Source organism: Bombyx mori, chromosome 14 (genome assembly GCF_030269925.1).
Source record: "Bombyx mori chromosome 14, ASM3026992v2".
In the NCBI taxonomy this organism is placed as follows: domain Eukaryota; kingdom Metazoa; phylum Arthropoda; class Insecta; order Lepidoptera; family Bombycidae; genus Bombyx; species Bombyx mori.
The window spans coordinates 11,655,852-11,682,292 of NC_085120.1; positions in this window are offsets into that span (position 1 = coordinate 11,655,852).

The window sequence follows — 26,441 nt, forward strand, 5'->3', positions numbered from 1 at the left end:
TCCTGTGAGTACAAGCGGGTAGGTACCACTACCTTGCCTATTTCTGCCGTGAAGCAGTAATGCGTTTCGGTTTGAAGGGTGGGGCAGCCGTTGTAACTGTACTTGAGACCTTAGAACTTATATCTCAAGGTGGCGCATTTACGTCGTAGATGTCTATGGGCTCCAGTAACCGCTTTACACCAGGTGGGCTGTGAGCTCGTCCACCCATCTAAGCAATAAATAAATAAATTTGCAGAAAGTTTTTTAATTACACTATTATTTTAAATTCTCATGAAAAAGTCCTATAACCTAATTAAATCACTACTATATTGTAAAGTTAGCGTGCTTATAAGTAATCACACAGTTAATTTATATTAAATATTTAATGGGTGAACTGGGATAAGGTATATTTAAATACATAGTAAATTATTTATATTAGTCACGATACAAAATTTACGATTTGTTATCATTAAAAATTAGGTTTCTAACGTTGATTTTTTTCGAGTTCACGGGCTACCCGTTTTAAAGGGGCTATAAAAGGTCAGGAGTGTTACAACGTGGAAAATGTATTTACTTTGAGTCATAAGTACAAATTCACTAGTTTACTATAATAAATAGCATTTATCGTAGACCGAAACACTTGGGATATGGATTCTTTTTTTTTATGGCTTAGATGTGTAGACGACTCACAGACCACCTGGTGTTAAGTGGTTACTGGAGCCCATAGACATGTACAACGTAAAAGCGCCACCCACCTTGAGATATAGGTATAGATATAGGTGGTAGGACTTCTTGTGAGTCCGCACAGATAGGTACCACCACCCTGCCTATTTCTCCCGTGAAGCAGTAAATCGTTTCGGTTTGAAGGATGGGTCAGCCGTTGTAACTATACTTGAGACCTTAGAACTTATATCTCAAGGTGGGTGGCGCAATTACGTTGTAGATGTCTATGGACTCCAGTAACCACTTAACACCAGGTGGGCTGTGAGCTCGTCCACACATCTAAGCAATAAAAAAAAACAATTATATCACGGCTTGGTGCTAAGCGGTGTCTGGAGCTAACAGACTTCACAAGTGAACGCCCCCACTTTTGACAGAGAACTGAAGTCTCAATTCCATAGTATTACTTACTGCTGTAGTACTCCTCAATATAGAACGCGTGACTGGTTCGCGGCAAAGATAGACAAGAAGGTGAGCTATTCATAGAGCTGACAATACCAGCAAAGGAATCCCAACCGGCGCCCTCTTCTTTAATATCGCGAAGGCGTTCGACAAAGTCTGGCACAACGGTTTGATCTACAAACTGTACAACATGGGAGTGCCAGACAGACTCGTACTCATCATACAAGACTTCTTGTCAAACCGTTTGTTTCGATATCGAGTAGAGGGAACTCGCTCTCGTCCCCGTCAACTGACTGCCGGAGTCCCGCAAGACTCCGCGCTCTCCCCGTTATTATTTAGTTTGTATATCAATGATATAACCCGGTCGCCGGAGACCCATCTAGCGCTCTTCGCCGATGACACGGCTATCTGGCTATCTACTACTCGTGTAGGAAGATGTCGTTGCTTCATCGGCGACTCCAGATCGCAGTAGCCACCATGAGACAGTGGTTCCGGAAGTGGCCAATCGACATCAACCCCAGCAACAAAAGCACAGCGGTGCTCTTCAAAAGGGGTCGCCCTCCGAACACCACTTCGAGCATCCCACTCCTTAATAGGCGCGCAAACACCTCCGCCCTTAGCCCCATCACTCTCTTTGGCCAGCCCATACCGTGGGCCTCGAAAATCAAATACCTAGGCGTCACCCTCGACAGAGGGATGACATTCCGTCCCCACATTAAAACGGTACGCGACCGTGCTGCGTTTATACTAGGACGACTCTACCCAATATTTTGTAGTCGAAGCAAACTGTCCCTCCGTAATATGGTAACTCTCTACAAAACTTGCATACGCCCCGTCATGACGTATGTAAGCGTAGTGTTCGCTCACGTAGCCCGCACCCACTTAAAATCCCTTCAGGTTATTCAATTCCGATTCTGCAGGATAGCTGTTGGAGCACCATGGTTCCTGAGGAACGTGGATCTCCACGATGACCTGGAGCTCGACTCAGTTAGTAAGTATCTACAGTCGGCATCGCTGCGCCATTTTGAGAAGGCGGCACGACATGAGAACCCTCTCATCGTAGCCGCTGGTAACTACATACCCGACCTAGTAGACCGAATGGTAAACCGTCGACGTCACCCAAAGCACGTCATTACGGATCCTCCTGATCCATTAACGGTGCTTTTAGGCACCATAAGGCACGGTCACCGTCCTCGTCGAACCCGAGCGAACTAACCCATAGACACAGCCCACTGAGTTTCTCGCCGGATCTTCTCAGTGGGTCGCATTTCCGATCCTGTGGTAGATTCTGCGAAGCACTGCTCTTGCTAGGGTCAGTGTTAGCAACTCTCCGGTTTGAGCCCCGTGAGCTCACCTACAAACGTTAGGGTGAAGCTGAAATAGCCTCTCAAGGCTATCAGCATAGGTAGGGAAAAAAAATCAAAGGAAGTACCGTGGGTATCCATAAAGCTCTAAACAAGGATCAAAACCCTTAAGAAAACTCTCTTAATCTTTAAATCCGAATCAAAGTACAGCTCGTAAAAAAATAAATAACAAACCGTTAATACGCCGTATAAAATTTCTATTAATAAGCGAATTACGTCCAAGTAACGAAGTGTAGCCTTAATAAATGGTAATTTATACTGGATATCTGTCTCAAGGCGCGAACAAGGCCCTAACGAGGCTTCTCCTACCCTCCATTTTTCCTCCCAATTTGATGTTATAAATTGGTTGGCCTTTCGCTGTTTGTCTATTTATTGCGGTCCCGTATTATTTAGGGGATTAAACCGATGATCTTTGCTTGGATAGGTCACGCTGTTGGTCACATTGGATTATTAGTAGACAAAGTTGGGTTTGTTCGCCAACAAAGTTTATGAAAAGTCAGCGTCAGTCGTTTTGAGACTAAACAACATGGGTGTAATTTTAGTATTTTATTCTTTATTGTACACACAGTTAATATTACAGTAATTGCGTAAGATATAAAAAATGGCGAGCTTAACTCAACAATTGAGTTTTCTACCAGCTAACCGTTCTTAACGAAGGAAAGCTTTAAATGAGTGGGTAGAAGAATACAATCTAATTTTAATTGTAAAGCAGAAAATTTTATCGAAACAACCTATTTCGTGCTAGTGCTGGTGAGTATCGACACCTATACTTGAGACTAGTAACTATAATTGAGACCTTAGAACTTATATCTCAAGGTGTGTTGCGCATTTACGTTGTAGATGTCTATGGGCTCTAGTGAGCACTTAACAGCAGGTGGGCTGTGAGCTCGTCCATCTATCTAAGCAATAAATAAAAAACCCGCCGCGCGTCATATTTACTAGACTAGACTTAGTAAGCGGAGCCTATCTTTTTAGTAAAGCTCTATACCTCATATACATTAATCTTGTTTTTTTGATTTTTTTTAATCTTAATTACACCCAGAAATTAAAAATTTTTTTTTTTTTTTTATTGCTTAGATGTGTGGACGAGCTCACAGCCCACCTGGTGTTAAGTGGTTACTGGAGCCCATAGACATCTACAACGTAAATGCGCCACACACCTTGAGATATAGTTCTAAGGTCTCAGTATAGTCACAACGGCTGCCCCACCCTTCAAACCGAAACGCACCACCGCTTCACGGCAGAAATAGGCGGGGCGGTGGTACCTACCCGTGCGGACTCACAAGAGGTCCTACCACCAGTAAGTAATACAGATGAAACAATTTAAATGTTAATTGCAAAAGGCTTCACACATTAATTTATTTCCAGCAAAGCTGATTTTCAGTAAACTAGGCTGTAGAAAGTAAATAGCTAATTAAACAAAGTACTGGTTTTTTTTAATAAAAAATGAAGCATTTCATAATTGTGGGGATATCGACGAAGGGAAGATCTTCCACCGAGCGGGTGATGTTGCTCGGTAGACCGACGGTTAGAATGTTTTTCTTACCTAAGCTGATAGCCTTGAGAGGCTATGTCAGCGTAACGTGTAGGTGAGCTCTCGGGACTCAAAGCAGTAGGCATTGCTGACACTAACCCTAGCAAGAGCAGTGCTTCACAGAATCTACCAGCGGATCGAAAACGCAAACCCACCGAGAAAATCCGGCGAGAAACTCAGTGGTCTGCGTCTATGGGCAGAATGTTGTTGTTCGGAACTTGTATCTATGCAAGCTTATCTTGAAAATGTCGTAAGCGAGATTCAGGAATCTTTAAAAATATCTTGTGCTATGTAAAGGCTATACGCCACAGTAATAAAAAAAAATACAGCCTTTTAACTCACATTTAATTTTGTTCTGCATACGTCACCAATCTTGCGACATGAGTTCTAAAATCTCAGTTTTAAAAGTACAACGCAACGGCTGCCCCACCCTTAAAACTCACCGTTCAAATTGAAATGCATTACTGTTTCACGGCAGAATTAGTTGCACCTTATTTCCACCGAGAAATAAAAATGAAACTTGAAAACGATTTCAATTTTTAAATGTCACCTTATACATACTCGTATATTATTTCACTGATTCCTGATTCCATTGATTCCGAATCACTATCGAGTCATAATATAGAATGAATATTCTCGAAAAAATTGCATTTCAATGTCCAAATAATCAGTATCGGCTCATTCGCCTTACAAGGCGATATAAAAAACAGTTCTTATATATAATTTTTTACCGTTTAATTATTTCATTTATTCCACGAATATCCAATACATTCTACCACCAATTTTTATGCAATATATATCAGAGAGCCAAAAGCTTGCCACCAACACCTAAAGTGATGACAACGACTACTCCTCAAGAGTGACACAGATAAAGAAGAAGAAGATATAATATTACCAAGCTTTAATGTGTACAATAAAAAAATATTAAATATTTCGTTAGTTGTTTTAAATAACGCCATTAACCAAAACAAAAGACAGTATGTTATTAATTAAATCAATCTTGAGCTATCTGTTAATTATAGTTGAATTTCGATTAATGTATCTCTAACAGTGTTAATTCTACTGACTTTTTTTTTTTTATTGCTTAGATGGGTGGACGAGCTCACAGCCCACCTGGTGTTAAGTGGTTATTGGAGCCCATAGACATCTACAACGTAAATGCGCCACCCACCTTGAGATGCAAGCTCTACGATCTCAGTATAATTACAACGGCTGCCCCACCCTTCAAACCGAAACGCATTACTGCTTCACGGCAGAAATAGGCAGGGCGGTGGTACCTACCCGCGCGGACTCACAAGAGGTCCTACCACCAGTAAAAATTTAAATTTTGTACAACTAAAAAAAAGGCAACCGAGACTAGTTAGACAACAATTTCTCTGTATTATTCATTAATTAATTCGAAGACAAAAAATACCAAGAGATAATCTACATCACTTAATAAGCGTGGAACGAAAACGAAATATTAAGAATCTCATTTCGAGACGAATTTATCTGAGGACGTCGCCGTTATAACAAAAACAAGAATGAATCTAATAAATGAAATCGAAATTCAAAAAGAACCTTCGAAATCCTTCTGAGCGAAAAAAAAAAACTCCTTCCCCGCGAACGTTAGCGATATGAAAATTTAATTTTCTTATACGTTAGAAGGTACAGTTATAAAATTGTACGCTCAGGTAAATCATAAAACTCGTATACAAGGAATGTGAAATATAATTTACTGGAACGTAAAAGAAAAAAATACGTATTTAAGTTCATCTCTGAGCGAGGACGAAGTTGATTTGTTTTCATTTTTATTTTGCTTACGTGTATTGTGTTTGTTCTATGTTGCATTTAACAACGAATGCGGACCAAAAACAACGTTTGAATTAATTAATTCCTTTATAAGCTTTTTGACATGACAACGTCTCATAAACAACATGACTCATGCGGCGTTACCTCGCTCTGAGGCGTTCCATTTAAGGCTTGAAGTGCAAGCGAGAGCACGCAACGAGCGATAAAGAGGCACAATCGGCCTCCGCGTTCGGCAGCGTTCGACATCTGTCTCTCTCCTACTTGAGTGAGCGATGCGTCCGCGTGGACAGCTGCTATACAATAATACATTTACATGTTTTTGAAGTTCAGTGAAAAGTGAATGTGGTGTCAATTGTCCATACAAAATATCTATCAAACAAATAAAATTAAAATTTTCTTTTGAAAAATGAAACCATTCCATTTCAATATATAAATGAATCTGCAAGCTTAAATTTGGCTTGGTTTTAAGTTTATACTGGAGTCCATAGACATCAAAACATATTACTACCTATTATTAAACCTATTACTACTAGGAAAATCTACCGAATGGTAATATTGGACTTTTTGGCGAACGCGAGGAGTGGAGTTGTGTGATTTGTTTTATCGTGTCTATTTAGTGTTTCTTCAGGTTTAAATGTGTAATAGCGGTGGTTTATTAACTGTTTAGTATCTGTGAAAGTACACAAATGTGGGATAATGAAACAAAGCCGCTGGACGTAATCGGGATCCTTCAAAAAGTTCACTGAAAAAATCTCAGTAAAAGACCACCATTTTACTGAGATTATATTTCATCCCATATCATTTCATTTTATTTCATCCCAGTCGATTAATGTCTCAAATTAATCATCTTCTCTTCATTTCACTCCATATTATCATTTTTCACAACAAAAAAAAGAATATAAATTAAAATAAGACATGACCTAAAGCTCTTAGTTCATCATCATCATCATCAGCCTTTATCTGCCCACTGCTGGACATAGGCCTTCCCTAATGCCTTCCACATAATGCGGTCCTCCGCCTTCCGCATCCAACGACTTCCCGCCGTGCGCACTAAGTCGTCAGTCCACCTGGTTGGAGGACGCCCCACGCTCCTTATACCCATCCGTGGTCTCCATTCGAGGACTTTCCTCCCCCACCTGGCGTCGCTGGCTCGACAGATGTGACCGGCCCATTGCCACTTCAGCCTGCTAACTTTGAGAGCTATGTCGTCGACTTTGGTTCTCCGTCGAATTTCTTCGTTCCGGATTTTGTCCCTTAGAGAAATACCTAGCATAGCTCTCTCCATCGCCCGCTGTGCGACTCTTAACTTATGGGCCAGCCCTGCCGTCAGTGTCCAGGTTTCCGCGCCGTAGGTCATAGCGGGGAGAATGCACTGGTTAAAGACTTTTGTCTTCAGGCAGCTCTTAGTTACCAGGTCATAAAATTCCTTAAAAAAAGTTGGTGATATTTACTAATGCGGGTTCACAATGCACCCTACTGCGAATTAAAATGCTGAAAGTACAGCTGAAGTACAGATGTGTAGCAAAACAAAATTATTTACAAAAGTCGTTTAAAATTTCATCAACGATAAAATATGTAGCATAATCCCTTGAAGTGGCTTATAAAGAACTCAATTAACGCAACACAAAAAATAAACCATAACTCGTTTAATGACATAATAAAAACCAATTGAATTCTAAAGTACACACTCTCTTGTCTCTCTTTCTCGATCGGTCCCTCACTGCTGAGGATCGTGTCTCCGTTCGATTTCATCAACCAGCTGTCTCTATCGATCCCGTTTTGTAGCTTGATGGAGTGCGTCGCTGACAGGTAACTCCGCCATAGACGGTCCTAAGCCCGGTTTGCGAAAGGAGGAGGGTTGGCTAGTGAACGACGTATACCAAACACCACCACAGAAAAAGACAGCCATAAAATACGCCCACGCAGAGCAGTAGGCGGCGGTGAAATAACCTACTCAACCATGTAGGCTCCGGAGGCAATGGGGACTAAATACCCCCAAAACAACCCAACGTAGAAGGAAATGGGAACCCACTACGATCAAACTCCCAAGAGAACTCCATGGAAAAGGTCAAACTACCCACAGAAGAGCAAAAAATCTGTTCAACATCCAACAAACACGACCAATAGTAAAATTATTTACCATTTACATCCAAAATGCCTATTCCAAACCTACCTATTTCTGACTTTAATTAGTGGGGATTACCTAAAATGTTAATTATAATTAAAACATAACAAATTTATGGGCGACCGGACAGAATTATAAGCAAATTCCTTTAGGGACCTGACCCTTTCGTTGTATCACCTTTGTATAGTTGTTTAATTTCATAGTTTTTGTCAAGGTAAACAGTTGAGCTTTAGGATTATCCACAAACTTTTGGGTATTATTTTGTTGTTTTTTTAAAGGTTACTAGTGGTCGCCCGGTAGTCGAAATTCGACTATAATTAATTGAAATTATAAGTTTGTACACTATTATGATTCTATTTTCAAAGACTTATTATACTTCTGTAATCACAAATTTCGCTAAGACTACACTATAGAAAAATATTAATAAAGACAAACAATATTTAATCTATATTCTCAATTTGACCACAGACGTGAAGAACAAAAGTTTGACATTAATAAATAGTATGAATGCGTGTGTGTATCAAATACATGGTAGTGTGTGTAACGTTTTCTTTATTGATTTAATGTATCTTTTATGCATTATTTAAAAAAAAATTAGCATTGTGCACTTCTTCTCTATATTCTCTATAAGTGTGGAAAATTTCATACTCCTCCGTCCGCGCAATTTTCGTAAAAAGGGATACAAAGTTTTTGCTTCACGTATTAATATATAGATAGATATCAAACAAGACTGCTGATACGTGGCTTTGTTTCTGTATGCCCATTTTAAATGCAAATTAATCAGTGCTTCCCAATTTAAATGTTAACAAAACTGTTAGTCCAATGAAATCGACTTCGTTCTGTCTATTGACTGACTCGGTGTTGCAGTAATTATCGCCCCTGACTGTTGTGCCGAGGGTCGTAGGTTCGATTCCCACATTGGACAAACATTGTGGGATGAACAGGTTTGTTTGCTTTTTGTCTGGGTGTTTATTATCTATGAATATATTTTGTAAGTCGGCGTGGACTAAAGAATAAGTCGTCTGGTGCATTCGTGCTGAGCGATGCACTGGTGTTCGAAGGGTGTGGCAGCCGTTGTAACTATATTGAGACCTTAGAACTTATATTTCAAGGTGGGTGGCGCGTTTACGTTGTAGATGTCTATGGGCTCCAGTAACCACTTAACACCAGGTGGGCTGTGAGCTCATACACCCATCTAAGCAATAAATAAAAAGAGTATAATCATCATCATCATCATCATCATCATTACCCCACAGTCGTCCACTGCTGGACATAGGCTTCTCCCAATCCACACCACTGAGCCCGGTCTTCGACTCTCCCCATCCTTGCCTCCTTCTTGCCGGCCATCATTCGGAGGTCATCACACCTTCACCTATCGCCTTGAGGTAAGTTCTAAGGTCTCAGTATAGTTATAACGGCTGCCCCACACTTCAAACCGAAACGCATTACTGCTTCACGGCAGAAATAGGCAGGGCGGTGGTACCTACCCGTGCGGACTCACAAGAGGTCCTACCACTAGTGACTCGTATATAAACTACACATTTACAATAACACATATACTGTAAAACGAAGATTTAGAATATTTGTGTCTCAAGGTGGGTGGCAGAATTTACATAGTTAATGTCTATGTCAGTCGATAACCAGATGGGCCATGAGTTTGTCCATCCATCTATATTATAAAAAAAAAAAACCATTAAGAAAATAAGAATTCAATGCACGAATTATCTACATATTCTACATGACTTTACCTGAAACCAATGTTTATTCAAAGTTGTATCCTATTTCGACCGATGATGATATAAATTTCAAGGAGCTCTAGATAAACGGAGTTCATCTATAAATAATTTATGAACTTACGTGAAATATATTCTCGTGGACTTTGGACAAAAATCCACAAAACGCGTCCCATGTTTCGCATGAAGCCCGAAATCTTCGACGCGGCCGACATTATTTACCGGCCGGCCTTAATAAAGTCTCAAGATCAGCATGTTAAGCATCTAGTACCGAACGCGGCAAACTTATGCAGAGTAGGGTCGCTTCACACGGCTACGCACCTGCTGTTCACAGGGAATTTACATAAATAGGACCGTAGCGTGGCGACTGCCGTTCGCAAGATCAGGGCTGAGCCGAATTCGTGTAATATGACATTTTTATGAAAATTAGTGGTTGCCAAGGGGTCTCGGAGACTCGACCATGATTAATTTAAATTATAAGTTTTTTTAGTGCCTTGTTGGCAGACGAGCTCACGGCCCACCTGATGGTGAGTGGTTACCGTGGCCCATGGACTTCAGCACTTCCAGGGGCAGAGCCAAGCCGCTGCCTACAAACATTACATTACATTTTTAAACACTATTATTTTTCTATTGTCACATTTCTATAATCATTGTTCTTTAATCACAGATTTCGGCAAGACTACACTATAGACAAATAATACTAAAGACAAACAAAATTAATCTATTCACAAATTGACCACAGACTTTATACTATATTATACTTATAGTTATCTAAGCGTGCATTTGTCAAATACATGGTAGTGTCTGTAATGTTTTTGTTATTGATTTAATATATTTTTAGGCATAATTTTAAAAAGCTATTACCATTCTGCACACCTTCTTTATATTCTCTATAAGTATGGGAAATTTCATACTCCTCCGTTCGCGCAATTTTCTTAAAAATGGGTACAAAAAGTTTTTGCTTCACGTTTTAATATAAAGATTTCGGAAATCAACTTTCATAAAATACTCTTAAAATTTTACACTAAGTGGAAACCTTGCAAGTTAGTTACTTGATAATTTTTTATGTACGGTACATGACGTTATTGACATTAGAACTATCCAGATTGCTATAGAGAAGATTCTTAGAATTTATAGAAAGCCAGATAACTATACGTGAACAAACTGCCACACCCGAAGTGACTGTGCTGAGACCTTAGAACTTGTATCTCAGGGCGGGTGGCACATTTACGTTGCAGATGTCTATGGGTTCCGGTAGCCACTTAACAATCAGGTAGGCTGTGGGCTCGTCCACTCATCTAAGTAATTAAAAAATAAAAAATAAATTGTTTGTTTCTTCAGTGTGCGAAGTATAAATATAAATATTGTTTTATACAAAATACTACTAGATCTAGCAGAAGGTAACAGTCCAACAAACTACATAACATTTGACTGATGGTTTTATCTTGATATGACAAAATAAAGATTTATATTATATTATTTGCTCGGTACGAGTAAGCCAGACGTTTTAGATTTTAAACCACGACAGTTTCATATATCCACATAAATAATATGAGGAAAGAAAAACATGGCAAGTAAGGCGTTGTCACAATACTCCTAGAGATGATCTGATCCCGCATCAGTTTTATCATATTAATAGTCAGACTATTGTTCACAACATACCCTTTGATCTAAAATCGTAACTATACTGAGATCTCAAGGTGGGTGGCGCATTTACGTTGTAGATGTCTATGGGCTCCAGTAACCATTTAACACCAGGTGGGCTGTGAGCTCGTCCACTAATCTAAGCCATAAAAAAAAACTGTAGTCAATTTTAAAGGGCTTATGAAATCATTAGGCCATCCCAAATTTCGACTGGGCACTGACACCCCTAACGCGCAGTCCTAATGTGGTTGTTTTGGACAAAACTTATTTATGTTTACGCAACGTGATTTTCTCATGAAAATATTTATGAACTCTTCGTTCTTACATTACTTTCAGTGAAATATGGCTGTAGGAAATATCAGAAAATGAAAAAGGAAACGGGGCTAACCTTCAACATGTTTGCTCAATTAAAATAGTGCTATGAAGTCATGTTTTTATTAGGAAGAGGCCGTAATGAAGAGTCGATCAATTGGCAGAGATATAAACAACAACAACAAGCCTTTTCATGACATTGGTACTGGTATAATGAGGCTAAGACGTGTTTACACTAGATTACATTTCTGTAGCAATGCAGAACTAATAAGAAGAGCTAATATTGTCGGATGGCTCGGGAATGTAGTACGTATGGAGCAGGATCGGGCTGTAAAACTAGTGTACGCAGGTGTACCGGAGGGACGCCGTCCCGTAAGGAGGCCCAAGTACCGCTGGTCTGCCGCTGTGGAAGGAAATTTACGTGAGCTCCAAGTGTCGGACTGGCAAGGTGCTGTGCAACGCAGGGACGAATGGCAAAGTTTATTGTTGGAGGCCAAGACGCACTACGGGGTCATAGCGCCAGCTCAGTATCAGTAGCAGTATATTGTCAGCAGTCAGAAAAATTTAAATATTGGATTTGGATGAAGTAGGTGATGATGAATAGGAAAATATTTTCTCTTGCTTAATAACAATCAAATATGTTTGCATTTTTTTTTCTAATCGCATTCTCCAGGAATGGGGCGACTTGGCTCTGGGAACTAATGCAATTGCGACATTGAAAATTTTAAACTGTTAACCGTGTGGGCTATGGGCTATGTGTTTTTTTTTCTTATAGAATAAATTTGAAAAATAAATTTAACACTTCCACTGCTTACTGTTATTTGTACTTCCAACAAAGCGAAATATGAGTCAACAATATGTCTGATCACCAGCAATTTCGTATCTAATGAACACTGAAAACTCGTAGCAAATGCTTCCTATGAATTAAAAGACCTGCTTTCGTACCACATCATCTTTACGGTAAGTCCCATCTAGCAATTACCAATACACCACCCTTTTTTGTTAGATGGCAACAGACTATAAGTGTACCTGGCGTAAGTTGTTTCTTCGTACCTTCGTTTGATTTCGCATTTTTGGAGCCACCTGGCTCATCCAAAAGTCCTTAAATATTTTATACTTTATTTTTATTTTTAGAGAGAGAGAGAGAGAATATACTTTATTGCACACCAACACAATTTACATTAAAAAAAAAACAGTCAAAAACACATATCGACGCCTGAAAGGCAAACGTGACTAAGCGACAATGCGTGAACTTTACAGTAGACTAATTTAAAGTTGAAATACCTGAACACAAAATTTATTTTAACGAATCTACCTGTAGTAGAATCTAGCTAGTAGCTGTAGGATTGAAATGATTTTAATAGACCTGGAAATATATATTTTTTGCGCATCGAATATGGTTATTGCCTATCATTTATGTACAAATCAGTTATTGTCGCTTAGTCACGTTTGCCTTTCAAGCGTCGATATGTACAATAGGCGGTCTTATCGCTAAAAGCGATCTCTTGAAGACAACCGTTTTATTTACAGAAATTCTGTAAAAGATAAGAATATAGCAGGTATGTTGTGGTGTACCATAGACAATACATTATTATAGAAAATATATACAAATAATAAACAGATATATACCGTTTACATAATATTACATATACCAATATACATACTTACATACAATACATACTAATATACTTACACACACATAATAAATCAACAGTATGGAAATGATAAATGATAATGATTCAACAAACAGCACTAAGCAGATAAGTAGTGTTCCTTCACCATTCTTTTAAAACAGTTTAAAATTGGAGCACTTCTCACTGCACTGCATTTTTACTGGGTGTGGGTGAATTTACAACCCAAGGTTTTAACTAAAACCTACAGACACAACCGATATACAACTAAGCATGCCTTAAATTCATATGAGGCGGACATCTCAATTGTCTTATCAGTTGCGTGCCGGGAGAAATACCAAGTGTTGGCTAATATTATTTTTGAGGCTACCTAAAACGTATCTGGATTTTTATAGTTTTCCTATTAACAGGCCTTTATTGGGTGAACCAACTGATTTGTACGGTATAATTGAATCCATTGAATTCAAGTGAAATCCGGTCATAAATCCAGTTTCCAACGTTTATAGTGGACACAGATTACATTGGATTTTGATTCACGTAGATGTCTCCGTAATGATGGTAAAATGAGTAATTAACTAGTCTTTATTATTATTATTTTATTGCCCTTGTAGGTAGACGAGCACACGGCCCACCTCATGGTGAGTGGTTACCGTCGCCCATGGACTTCAGCAATGCCAGAGGCAGAGCCAACCCGATGCCTACCGTTTAGTACTCTCCACAAGCCTCTTTTAAAGAAGGACATGTCATAGCGCTCTGGAAACACCGTGGAGGGGAGCTCATTCCATAGCCGGATGGTACGTGGCAAAAAATACCTCTGGAAACGCAATGTCGATGAACGCAGCGGTTCCAGATAATATGGATGAGCTCTGCTCCGATGGCGGGAGGTGCGATGATAAAAAGGAGATGAGGGGATCATCACAAACAATTCCTCAGAGCATTCCCATATTCATATTCTAGTTCTATGCGCCCTGTTGACATAAAACTCTCTGCAGTTTACGGAAGGATTTTCGCATTATTATCAACACCAGTGTTATGTCGTCTAATACAAAGCCACAAAGGTAGCAAACACCTTCCCGTCTATTGTTGCTGCGAACGGTGGACATCCGATATATTAATACAATGTGGTGCATTCATGTTGCTTTGGACCCAGTGGCGCGGAAAATGGTACGGATCCTACATACTCTTGCATCAACACTGACGTAAATTTTCAAACTTTACTATTAATAAATAGATAGATAAATAATCAGAGATTACCCATAGCCATTTGGCCACAATTATTTTAATTTTTTTTTTTGCTTAGATGGGTGGACGAGCTCACAGCCCACCTAATGTTAAGTGGGTACTGGAGCCCATAGACATCTACAACGTAAATGCGCCACCCACCTTGAGATATAAGTTCTAAAGTCTCAGTATAGTTACAATGTACTGTTACAAATAGAATTCCCCTAACTGTCGAAACTGATGCACATGCAAAGACTGATGCACATGCGTTTAAATATCTACCTATATATATATATATCTATCAGCCCACAGACGTCCGACTCGACGATATATATATATAATTGAATTGCTGTTCCTTAGTCTCGCTAAAACTCGAGAATGGCTTGACCGATTTGGCTAATTTTGGCCTTGAATTATTTGTGGAAGTCCAGAGAAGGTTTAAAAGGTAGGTAAATATGAAAATGCTCGGAATTAAATAAAAATAACAATTTTGTTTTTCCTTTGATGGGGGACACATGTCGGACGGATTCGTTTTGTTTGTTTTAAGTTTATTTTATACAAAAGTTTAGGTCTTTTATTTATCGATTGAGGTACTACGAAGTCTACCGGGTCAGATAGTAAACAAATATAGATAACTTTAAAACAAAAAGGTACTCAACCTGTTCGCCAGACGAATGTTTTCGAGATGTGTGAATTGAACCTACAAACATAGGTCTATGAGTCATAGAAATGCTGATTGACTAGATAGTACAGTACCATCTAGCCAGTCAGTATTTGCCTAGATATTATATTGACGATCAAAATATTTTCAGATAATCAGACCAGAACCTAGTCAGATTCAGATCTATTCCAAAACATGTTTTGTATCATCTGTTTCATAATCTATGATGTGTATCGTAATTGAATTTATTTCCCGGGACACAATCAAACGTTCATCTTATTTCAGGTGTCATTCACGAATATTTTATTGCTTTTATTCCATTAATTGTTTCATTATTGTCGATGGACTTTTGTCTGGTTGCCAGTACCTATTGCGAAGTATATATGCGAATACAGGATGATTCTTTCGAATAATTATTTATACTTTTTTCACTAATAACAAACTCTCTTTCTCTTCATCGTGAATCTGTATTAAATACGTATTCAATTAGAAAGAAAAAAAATGTTGATGGGGCACACCTGCATAATCGCATCCCAAGAAAAATCGTTGATGGGGAACACCTGCATAATCACATCCCTTGATACGAGTGCATCAAGTATCTTAATTTTTAAACCACGATCACTTCATAAACATTTTAGAAAAGGGTAGGATTATAATGAGAATGATAATATATAACAAATACAGAAAATACAAGAAATAAAGTTCTTTACAGTAATAGATGAAATTGTATAATATTATTTTAAATACAACTTTGAAAATCAGGATGCTTTGCTATTGACAATAGTACTTTTAGTATTACTGTACATTATATTCTTCCTATTCGTACACTCTTGACAGAGTGGTCGTGGTCATGCATCAGTCGGATCCTGCAATACCGATGCTCTCGCGATGCGACGCCATGTGGCACGATGTTTCGCAGAGTGAGAGCAAACATTTATGTTGGAGTGAGTAACAGATTTTATGAGGTCGGTCCATCGTGTTGGAGATCGTCCGCGAGATATTTTGCCCTCGACTTTCCCTTGCATCACCAACCGCTCAATGGAATCCTCATTACGAGTGATGTGCCCGAAGAACTTGAGGATTCGTAATTGGACTGTTGACGATAGTCTCTCCTTGATGTTGAGCTCTTTCAGGATCGAAATGTTGGTACGGTGCGCGGTCCACGGAATTCTGAAGAGACGTACATTATATATCAGACTGTTTTAAGTCACTTTCTGTAAACTGAGACTCCCTGTCGGTCACTTCATAAATTGAATGTATATTATTCAGGAAAGTTTTATGACCGGCAGTTCATATTACTTTATTGACAAGTAAAGAATTGCTATTTGATTTAACATTAATTTGTACATTTTCGGAACGATCTTTCAGCCATTTTATTATAATATTTTTAGTTTTAGTGAAACAAATAAATGCTTTGCTATATTCAGGATAATTGTACTTATCCGTATGGACTTACAATACGCTCTGACACCGATAATTACTCAAACTAAGGATATCCGATTACAAAAGACGTACTATTGTTCAGACCACGTCCATAATTACTTAGAAAAACATTGTATCTATCTCAGGGACGATCTATCCGTACAATTACATTGAGTGTATTATCTGTTAGTTTCCGAATGCTATCCAATTGATACAATACTAACAGAATTATATTAATGAGGTGAGCTACCATGTTCAGAGTTATATATTGTTTGATTTGATATTAGTTGACTAGCTTGGTAGTTTATATATAGATAAATAACACTTCGTGACTGGTGACCGCGAACCGGAAGATGTAGCGTGGGTAGGTAGGCCTCCCACAAGATGGACGGACGACCATTTGTGTCGTCGTGGCCTAAAGGATAAGACGTCCGGTGCATTCGTTTTGAGCGATGCACCGAAGTTCGAATCCCAGGCGGGTACCAATTTTTCTAATGAAATATAATACGTACTCAACAAATGTTCACGATTGATTTCCACGGTGAAGAATGAAATCGTGTAATAAAAATCAAACCCGCAAAATTATAATTTGCGTATGATGGTAGGACTTCTTGTGAGTCCACGCGGATAGGTACCACCGCCCTGTCTATTTCTGCCGTGAAGCAGTAATGCGTTTCGGTCTGAAGGGTAGGGCAGTCGTTGTAACTATACTGAGATCTTAGAACTTATATCTCAAGGTGGGTGGCGCATTTACGTTGTAGATGTCTATGGGCTCCAGTAACCACTTAACACCAGGAGGGCTGTGAGCTCATCCACCCATATAAGCAATAAAAAAAAACCTATTGAGGTTCACGAAGATCCGCTGGATGCAAGCAGCACAGGACTGATCGTTGCGGCGAGGCTTGTCGGAGGACTATGTCCAACAGTGGACGTCTGTGGGCTGATAGAATATATAGAACAAGAAAACAACTGCTGTTCACATCGAAACTTCCAATAGCGATATTTCACTACATACATACTCTAACAGTTTTTTTTTGTTGTTGATTAGATGGTTACTGGAGCCCATAGACATCTACAACGTAAATGCGCCACATACCTTGATATATAGTTCAAAGGTCTCAGTATAGTCACAACGGCTGCCCAACCCTTCAATCCGAAACGCATTACTGCTTCACGGTAGAAATAGGCAGGGAGGTTGTACCTACCCGTGCGGACTCACAAGAGGTCCTACCACCAGTAAAAAACCACATACTCTAACAGTATTTACGAAAGCAATTCGTGATTGGGATGCCAAAACAGGTGACTGTACAACATGCATTTTCAGAAACACGCTAAAACCACTTTTGATACGTAGATAAATGTTAAAGCAGCATTTAATTACGTTGGAAGTCTTCGAAGAAACTCCGGTACACGAGGCAATTTAATTCAAAACAATATTAGGCAAACTTCTACATACGATAATTGCTTTAGGTGACACAACTACGACTAACATCCATGCAAATGATTATACAGCCACGCTTCATGAATTACTTCGGATAGATGGGTCTAGAGCAAGAAATTTGGAGTAAGTCAGTTTGGTATCGACTTTGCAATGACATCATGCCCCCTCACACTGGTAGCTCTTTTAAAATTTTAATCGGATTCTACTATAATTCCTGTTTATCTTCTGATCATGATTCTGCTTATCTCTGCACCGCTCCTAAGTGCCTTAAGATTGGCATCTAATATATTTGTCTCACAGCAAAATTAATAAACACTTCATATGCCTGCTATGAAGCCATCATACAATATATTTGAGACTTCGGCTGTCGGCGTCTTTCAGACTAAAATGTTTATGGATTCTAGTAACCACTCAACACTAAATGGACTTTGAATTCATCTGAGAAGAAATACCACCCAAATGAAACCCAATAAAACCCACCTAATGAAATTGATGAAAGTAATGTTTATCGTAGAAATACAGAAACTTCTTGTCCCACTTGGTAAAAAATTGTGACGGTAGCTCATTGATGGCTTTTCGTTGACACAGAAAAAGCTTATTTACCTTCTGCCGCATGTTTGCACTGTGACTGTGCTCTCAATGTGCACATTGTGTCCGTTTGCGTGCACATAAACATTTGCATTGGATAATTAGATTCGGAGCACTCCACCGAACTGGGAACTTTGTGAACGCATCCTAGGGCACTTGCAAGTTTATGTGGTAATATAAGTTTTCAATTTCGAAAGGGTACGAACTTGTTTGTTTGGTGGTAGAAGGCTTAGAAAATAGTAACGCGCCTTAGATGGATAAATAAGCTCTCGGCTCTAATGATGTTAAATAATTATCACTGGTGGTAGGACCTCTTGTGTGTCCGCGCGGGTAGGTACCACCACCCTCCCTATTTCTGTCGTGAAGCAGTAATGCGTTTCGGTTTGAAGGGTGGGGCAGCCGTTGTAACTATACTGAGACCCTTAGAACTTACTTTTTAAGGTGGGTGGCGCATTTACGTTGTAGATGTCTATGGGCTCCAGTAACCACTTAACACCAGGTGGGCTGTGAGTTCGTCCACCCATCTAAACGATAAAAAAATATTTTTTGAAGCCAATAGTCGTCACAAGAAACCTCAAATGCCACGACTTGTCCTGAAAGATGAGGTTGGGGCTGTAGCCATCACAGAACACAAGATATTTCACAGATGCCTAAATATCGCTTACGGCATTTTTAAGATAAGCTTGCATATATATAAGTTCCGAACAACAACATTCGGAGCTTCGATCTACCGAGCAATATCACCCGCTCGGTGGAAGATCTTCCCTTTGTCATATACATCCACAAGTTGGAAGTCTAAAGATGATTGTACATCGACTTGGCTTGACTTCCTCTTAAATCGACATTGACTGCTTCCCGCCAGAAATATGTAGGGAGATGCTGGACCTACTATTGCGGACCTTCAGTATTTATTCCTCATAACCATATCAATACCTGTAAATGTAAATTATTAAAGCCATAATATGATCATGTGTGTGTCCTTTTTTTGAGAATTAATTTAGCATAGATTTGCTCAAATTTTCAGCACAGATATATACATAGCTTAGACTATCGGGAACGACAAAGGAAGTATCATTAATCGAGCTTTTATTCAGACACAGATATATGTAGATTTATTTTGAAAATTTCGATAGCACGATTTAAACTTATTGCCAAATTTCTACTATTATATAGGTAAGGTAAGGTAATATGGTATCTAGAATATGTAGAGGACATTGACGATACAGTCAAAAAAAAATGAAGCCTCATGCATAAAAATCTCTTACAAACATCATCGCTACCTCTTAAATAAGAAAAACCCTATTTCGGGTAAATGCGATTTATTTGCTACAGCAATATTTATCACTAAGCAGTTAAACGATAAGAAACAGAATTTTAAATTAACAGTAATTCTTGGAATTTTGTACCGATGCTGAGAGAGAGAGTAAAAAAAACGCGAAATTTTATCCAAGTCCGCCTTAATTTGGGCAGTAAATCAGTAAGAGTGAAGCAGAGTCTAATCGAGTTGAAATATTGGGGAACTTATGTCAAGTTCCATTGACATTGACATCTTATATTGTATTCTTTACATAATGCAACGCCTATCTGCCATGTAGCAGTAATGTGTTTTGGTTTGAAGGGTGGGGCAGCCGTTGTACTGTTAAAACTGAGACCTAACAACTGATGTCTCAAGGTGGGTAGCGCATTTACATTGTAGATGTCTATGGGCTCCAGTAATCACTTAACACCAGGTGGGCCGTGAGGTCGTCCACGGGTCTAAGCAAAAAAAAAAACGATCAGACCAGCGGGTAGGTGAGCGTCCGCGTGATCTTCTCCCGTCAATCTGATTACCAGCTTCTCTAAGTTTTCGGGATATCTACAAAGGGGATGGCCCATTTTAGGCCCAAAGCGGACAATAGATTATAGAAAAAATACTTAGTGCATTAATTTTGTCATAAATAAATATGCATTTACTTTCTTGCAAATAACCGCCACTATAGTTTACAATAAGTAGTTTAAAAAAAGTAACTCTATTGAAAAAACAAGGATTTTTATTTTTGCGGGAAAAATATTGCCAGCTTCAAAACCTTTTACGTATGAAGTAAATATTTTGAGTATATAAATAAAACATATAAATAAATCATTTTAAGTATTATCATTAATCAAACGATTTTAATGGATTTTATGCACATAAAATAACATCGAAGACATACCCATTGGACTTTAACTTGTAACTATACTTGAGACCTTAGAACTTATATCTCATGGTGGGTGGCGCATTTACGTTGTAGATATATGTGGGCTCGAGTAACCACTTAGCAACACCAGGGTGGCTGTGAGCTCGCCCACCCATCTAAGCAATAAAAAAAACTTTACTAGTATTGTTATTTAAATATGTACAACTAAAACAAAAACATAAAAAATAATGTGTACTCGTAAAAAAAAGATTAAGATATAAATCAATTATCGGTTATTTAAAAAAATAATCGATATATGAATTTCATGTAATTATTTTTCTTTATACTGACAACACTGAATTTAATCTGACTGACTGATACTTCGCTTGCTGCTTGTGGTGTTGTGCTTGCGTACAAAATGGATGTGTTTTGATTTTTCTTCGATTTATTTTACTTTTATCAATAACGTTTCATACTACGACTAAGAAACATTGTGTGAATTGTGGTTTTACCCTGACCGAGATTTAAAACCGTGTATATGCTCTCCTTTGCTATTTTTAGATGATACTAATTGTGTATGAGATGAAGAAAATATAGATATTTAAAGAATTAAGTGTGTTTTTTATACCCTATTGGATAAAAATACATTAGGAACATCTTAAACATTAAGAAAAGAAAAGTTCTTGAAGTATCTCACAATCCGACACTTATTTATATAGAAAATTAACCTCAAAACGAGTTTTTATTTTTATTATATTTTTTATAATAGTGGCGTCAATTTCAATATATTTTTTAGATATCCAATACATTTAAGAATTTGAATCAGTACATTTTTATAGTAATATTTGATGTCCATCTTGGGCCTAGCACACTATGGAGAGTGGGCAATCCCCTTTGTCCACGGTTCTGGTGAAGATAGAAAAGTCTCCGGGCCACCGGTAATCTCGTATTCATAAATAAATAATAGTTTAAAAAACTAACAAAATACGTTTTTATAGAAAATCCAACTAAAAAATAGAAAATAAATTTTAATAAATTTGAATTAAATATAGTGTAAGAAAGAATATTTTATTTAAAAAAAAAACCGTAGTTTTCTTTTCAGGTTATTATCAAAATAACCCTTCTACTCATATCTGTTCATAAAATATTTATAACTACTGATACCATGTAACCCACGCTTTTTTTTACAATAAAATCATTTTTTCTTACACTTTCTTACACTTTTCACAACACACAATTCAAATTTATTAAAATTTATTTTCTATTTTTAGTTGGATTTTGTATAAAAGCGTATTTTGTTAATTTTTTAAACTATTATGTATTTTTCATTCTTTAGTTGAATTTAAATTTTTTCAATTTTTTTTTATACTGTTTTGTCATCGGTCCTTAATAAGTATACCAAATTTCGAGTTAAACCGACGTTTTGAAGGGGGTCAAAATCATGTTCAAAGATTTCGTTACAAACATACATACGTCTGAAGCTAATAAAAGCGTATTAAAAGGACCGTTAATTTGAAAATGAGTCCCATAACGTACACCTGAATCCGACCCAGGCCTAAGGTAACGAAGAGAAATTCTTAATTACGTAGCTTTAAGGGGCCACTTAGCGAAGCATCGCGAATTTAATTTTTGCTTCCATAACGCTGTACAGGACTTTCGTATGTAGACACTTAGTGTATTACTCTATATTCTAACTTACTTTAGACGTTCTGATAGACAAGTGCACTCTAGCCATAGTAGAACTCAGTAACTTTTAATTAAAACAAAACAAATATATTATATGAACAACTATACATTTTTTTTAAAATCAATTTATGTGTTATTTTTAATATGCTTTTATTAGCTTCAGACGTATATATGTTAGTACGTATGTATGTAACGGAATCTTTGAACTTTGAACCCCTTCAAAACGTCGGATTAATTCGAAATTTGGTATACTTATTAAGAACCGATGGCAATTCATTATTAAAAAAAATTATTGAAAAAATGTATATTCAACTAAAAAAAAATAGTTTAAAAAAACTAAAAAAATACGCTTTTATAGAAAATTCAACTAAAAAATGAAAAATAAATAATAGTTTCAAAAAACTAAAAAAATACGCTTTTATAGAAAATCCCAGTAAAAGATAGAAAATAATCTTAATAAATTTGAATTAAAACAGTGTAAGAAAAAAATATTTTATTGTAAAAAAACCGTGGTGTGCTTTTCAGGATATTATCAAATAACCCTTCTACTCATATCTGTTCATTAAAATATTTATAGCTACTGATACCATGCACCCCAAGATTTGAAAAATTGTTAAGCGCATCATTTAACACAACAAAAAAAATTACATGTGTGCAATTCACACGTGGTAGAAGTGAAACCTTCCAAAATTAAAATACAATTATCCTAAACGTCTTAAGTATATGTAAAATTTTGTCATTAGTAAATAATTTTAATCCTAAATTAAAATTCACTACAAGAGCTTTCATACACACGTTAGTATTAAAAAATCTCACAGATGGCGCTGTATTAAATAGTATGTATATTTCTGTCTCATTCTTTGCTGGCTTCATCCTACACATTTTTGTATTTGTGTCTCTTACCTGTCGTTTTTTCCGTTGCATCCGGTTTGAAATCACAACGATTCTAAAGAAGTTTTCACTTCAAAAACACAAAAAATACGTAGATACAGACTGCGTACTGAAAATTTAATTACAGAACTTTAATTAAACAGGATTTAGTTCAGAAACTAATATTATAAACTCGTCTGGATTCATCGTGTATTAATGCTATAACTATTCATGAATATTCGATATGCAAAATTCTAATTTATTTTACCCGAGTTAATCTGTAATGCCTTCGTCAACGGCCTCATGTATTATGCATGAGACATGCATGCAAATTGACCTGACTTCGATCGTTGGACAATAGTTTATACTTCGTTCATTAGAAAATAAATTAAAATTTTGTCTAGCTGAAATCTATATATTAATACGTAAAGCAAAAACTTTGTATCCCTTTTTACGAAAATTGCGCGGACGGAGGAGTATGAAATTTTCAACACTTATAGAGAATATAGCCGTACATGGCGTGAATAACTTGACAAGTCGACTAATATCAAATTTTAAGTTATAGCAGAATTGTCGTCCAGATTACTTGTTTTATATGGGGAATAAATGAGTAACTCGATTCTCTCACGTATTTTTGGGATATCGCACTTGTGAATTACTAAACAACTCTGTTTCCAACGAGAACATAATGACATTTAGATATATCTAAACATATTAGTGTTATTTATTTAATTAACTCAATACGTTAAGTTATTTACGCCACATAATTAAATGAACTAACAGAATACCTTTAGATGATCAATTATTCACATAGCCCATAATTGTGTTCGCGACTATACATATTCGGTTGTCAAGTTATTATCGGCATAAAAAAGCATAATAATATTCAGAAAAAAGAAAGGATAAAGATGAAGCAAAGTGCAACTTATCCAGTCGAACATATACATATGATCTTCAGCAGTGCTTACCCACCCCCTATCTTAAAACTTCTGTTTCTTTTTATAAACGACCGCTATGGTCCTACAATCTCACAATCCATGATTTAGCAACTAATAAGGCTACATGTTACATGTAGGACGAAACCATCGGTGCTCGTGAAATCGCGTCGTGTCTGTGGCATTTTCTTCAGATTCAAAAGTTTTACAGGTCACATTTTATTCAAATACATATGGAGGTCAAAACAAAAATAATACGAGTGCAATGATGTTCATGTATTTACTTCATGTGTATCCAACGCTAGAAACTATTAATCACAAGTTTCTTGGATTGTGATTCACATGATGTGTGATTCGGATCATGCCTTGATTGAGAGAACCAAACAGAAAAGGCGACTTAAAATTAACTATCTATTTTAATGACTGGGTGCAACTCATAAGATCTTGTAAGATTAATAACGCATATGCCATTGTACCAATTAAGTGCGAAAATTTCCTAAATTAAGTTCGAAAAAAGAGCCATTCACGATTTAAAAAAGACAGTTCCGAAGATAAATTCTTGCGGCAAACTGTAAAATGGCTTCAATACAAAAAACCTATTGGAGAAATACGTTTCAAGATAGATTTGACAGTGAAAGCTCTTTTAAGGTAATCAACTTTCAGAAAAGGAGCAAATATAATATAGACATAACGTATATAACGTCCAGATAGAAGTTGTCTCCAAAGACATCTTGCCAGTAAGTACAGAAAAGAGAAGAATTTGGTGGATTTATTACCTTTAATAGACACAGCATTTCACGATTTTTATAAAAACATAAAGACTGACAACCCACCAAAAAATGCCACGACTTAGATACTGAAGACCCTGATTTAGAGGGAAACGGGAAAGAACAGAAAGAATAATATGATAGTAATTCCAGAAGCAGAATAATTTCAGTTTCTTTTAATTAATAATAAAAAAAATTAAGTACAAGTTTTGGGTTTTAGTTCGAGATTGATCAATTCAAATGGCTTATTATTACATCATCATTCTCCTGCCCTTCTCCCAGTCACCTGGGGTCGGCGCAACTTGTTTTCTCCTTCCATACTCCTCTCTCATATAGCTTTTCTTCGCTCACTCTTACACATATTGTCTTTCACGCAATCCATCCATTTCATCTTAGGTCTACCTCTTCCTCTATATCCTTCCACATTTATAGTTAACACTCTCTTACCAACCTCATTTTCATTTCGTCTCAGCACATTTTTTTTATTGCGTAGATGGGTGGATGAGCTCACAGTCCACCTGGTGTTAAGTGGTTACTGAAGCCCATAGCCATCTACATCGTAAATGCGCCACCCACCTTGACATATAAGTTCTAAGGTCTCACATGTCCATACCATCCCATCACATCCCATCTCACCATCCAACCACCATCAAATGGCTATTACATATTTATGTATTTTTTTTAAATCTCTTATGTAAACTATCTTATTACTTTTCTCGGATTTTAATAAATTGCTTAGGTGAATAAATTGACAAGTCGTCGGTGAGCAACTTGATATGTCATTTTTTTCTTGATTAAAACGTTAATTGATTATTATACTTACACTGTATGAAAATTCCGATGAAATTACTTAAATACGCATAAAAATTATATAAAAGGATAAGAAAATAGATTTACCAATAATATGTAAACTTAAAAATGGCTGCCCTGAAAAGTATGCATTTTCGACTTGTCAATGTATTCACGCCGTGTACGGATAGAGAAGGAGTGCAGAATGTTAATATTTTTTTTTAATTATGCATAAAAAATACATTAATTCAATAAATAAAAATAATATAATTTATTGTAAAACTCTTCTTATTGCTTATAGTCTGGTCAAAAAGAGAATGCATTAATATTGTTTGTCTTTTATATTATTTGTCTATAGTGTAGTCTTGCCGAAATCTGTGATTATAAAAGTATAGTCTTTGACAATATAATCATAACAGTGTACAAACTTATATTATTTCATTTAATTATAGTCGAATTTCGATTACTGCGTGGCCACTAGTTAATATTAATTGTCAAAAGTTTAAGTTAAAATGTGTTTTATAATCAATACAGAACTTCGAGGTATTTTTAATCTCCAGCCTGATTGAGAAACATCTTTCTTGTTATGGTCATGAAAAAATTTGTACAGAGCCAGAGGATTAAGCCTATAAGGTATTCTATGACTAACAAACTACTGAATTCCCGCTAC